The sequence below is a fragment of the Heteronotia binoei genome, chromosome 21 (genome assembly GCF_032191835.1).
Source record: "Heteronotia binoei isolate CCM8104 ecotype False Entrance Well chromosome 21, APGP_CSIRO_Hbin_v1, whole genome shotgun sequence".
NCBI classification, from domain to species: Eukaryota; Metazoa; Chordata; class Lepidosauria; order Squamata; family Gekkonidae; genus Heteronotia; species Heteronotia binoei.
In genome coordinates this window covers 89,351,380-89,354,207 of record NC_083243.1, presented here as the reverse complement: position 1 = coordinate 89,354,207, position 2,828 = coordinate 89,351,380, and positions in this window count along the sequence as shown.

The window sequence follows — 2,828 nt, the reverse complement described above, 5'->3', positions numbered from 1 at the left end:
AGGTATTAAGCCTTCAGATCCATGACTTGTCAAGGCCACTGATGAGGGCTGTGCTCCAAGAAATTTCTCTGCTGAATATGGGTGTGTTGGATTCAAGGAAGGCACCGAGGTCAGTCTAACTCTAAGGGGGTGCCCCAGTGGGCCTGCACATGGTTGTTCTGAGGAAGTTTGCATGGGCATGGATGAGGATGCAGGGACTGTTGAACCTGAAGGATGAAGTGGCCACACACCACTTCCACATACGCTCTGTGGCATCTTGCTCTGTACCTTGGTAATAGGACTGCTGTCTATAACACAGTGATGATCGCGGGATCAAAAAAGAGGTTCATGATGGTGATCAGGCTCAATCCCATCTGGCATAGTAGCATCTCTTGTTGGTGTACAAAGGAGGAGACCTTGAATCCAAAGAATATTGGGGTCAACCTCAACCCCAATCCCAGGAGTCTCAGGGAAGTGATGGGGATCTGGATCTCTTCAGACATCTCTGTGAAACAGAATGGGAATGACTTCAAGATTGGCTGTGCAAGTAGTGTAGTGGTATATCTGTGAACCACTGACTTCATTCTAGATTGTCTGCCTTGGCAGATTGAATCTGACTCTAGGAAGTCAGAGGGAAGAGATCTGCAGACTGATGGTGATCTGGAGGGCACATAGACAATTTGTGCTGGTGGAATCTGAGTCTTGGGGGTAGACAAGGGTTGCGTAAAGTCTGAAGTCATCAGAAGTCCTATTGGAGCTCTGGTCTCAGAATGGGTCAAAGAGTCCACTGATACCAACACAGAGGTTGAACCCAAAGGAGCTGTTGGTGTCAGGGGGACCAGGTCCGGTGTCACCTTCAAATATTTTATCTTCGACAATTCAGACAATGAATCTGATGGTCTTTTCCCTTGTTTGTCAGACTTATACTTCTTCCACGAGAAAACTGCAGACGAAGTCTCCCCTCACACAGGGTGGAGGCGGTTAGGCCTTGGATGTGACTGTGACATGATCAAGCAGACTGAGGCCTCCATAAGATGGCTCTGCAGAAGGGTGGCTCTCTTTTTTTCTCACCCGTCTGCTGAAATTGCTACAATGGGCATAGTAATAGACTGTGGCCTTCCCCTGAACAGAACAGAGGGAATGTCTGTCTGCTGAAGGCAACTTTGCCCCACACTCTTGACACTTTTTGAAGGTCATCTTTCCCATATGTTCTGCCTGGGATCAGGAAAAGGGAAAGTGGGAGGGGGCGAGGCTGGAAATGAAGAAAAAGCTGAAGAAACACACAAAGGCCCTTTTTTTTCTTTTAGAGTCAATAGACAAAAAGGAAAAAGAAATCCAACAAAGGTACAACTAGGAGGTCTGAGGAACAGTTGTGAGGAGAAAAACACAGTGAGGTCCTAACAGTGTAGCAGTAAAGAAGGAAATGAGCGGGGTGGGGAAGACGGTGCTTTTTCCTCAACTCCAGGCATGCGGAATCACTGCCTGCTCCCCAGAGTGGAGGAGAAAGCCCACCAAAAATCTAAGGCTAGCTTCTGTAGCTCTCCAAGGTTGGGATTGAGCACAGGCGCCAAACCCAAGTATTGGACTGCCTGCTTGTTATTGGTGATGATCAGCACAAAATAAAGCAATTCATATGCTGGACTTGTAGAAACTAGAAGTGCTGAAAGAGCCTTTTCTCTCTGTATTACAGAAGCCCACTGAGCAGTATCAGTGCTGAACAAGAAAGATGGAACCCCACAAGGGAGGTCTCAGGCACAACAGGCAGTTTCTCCAGAAAAGAATAGTTCTGCAAGTCATCCAACCCACATGTTGGTATATGGTTAGGGGCCTTGCTAACAAATATATCAGTTCTTCGCCTTTAGATTAAAACAAGGGTTATAAAATTTATGATTAGAATCCACCGTGTCTTTGGAAATGTATTTTGGAAAGAATGATCTTCCATAAATAGCAAATAAAACTGTCCTGGAGCACCTTTTAAAAAATCTTTAAGGACAGCACCACCCTGTCTCCTGAGTGTTCCACAAGGCCTAAGTCGAGAAGATGCTGAACAAGGCAGCCTTAAGATGGCCACTAGAGGACTGTAATTGTCAGAGGGATATTGGATGTTTAGAGATGTGAAAACTGTCATGCTGTGTATTGTGAACCCAAGTTTATGTACACTTTCTCTGAAACAGAACTCAAACCAAACCTGAACCAAAAAGACAGTTAGAGGTTCAATATCAGGCACTTAGAACTTTTCTTTTTTGGAGGAGTGGTGAAGGCTCTTTCCTACTTCAACAACATTTGGCTAACCTGTATTTTTTAATGAGCCATCTAAAAAGGAGGTGGTGCTAGAGAGACAAATCCCAGGAGTGCTAGAGCTTTGCCCACCCATGAGCTGTTAACCAGCTACAAGGCCTCCATGTGGAAGATTCTTGGCACTATATTTTCTCTTGCTGCCCCTTCTACAATATCTGAACAGATTTTTTTAATGGATTTTCTCGAAAGAAAATAGAGCGCAAAGTATTTGGCAGTAAGCAAAATGGTATTTAAAAAGGAAAGGGAGCTCATTTTGAAAGGCAGGATAAGATGATGTTTAGTTGTTATAAGCTGATTTTATTAATGACTTGGTTATATTGTTCAAGGACCTAACAACCCTTCCCCCCAGATCTTTTAAGTCTTCCATCTAAGGTAGTGGAAATGTACAAAGACATGAGCAAAGAAATCCTCTCATGTTTGTAAGGAGTATGAGAAATGACTGATGAACTAGTCATTAATTAATTATCAATTTTATTGAAAATAAAAACCGTTGCTAACAAAGAAAAAAGGTTTACAAACTTAGTTTTAATGAATACAGAAGATGCTGAAGA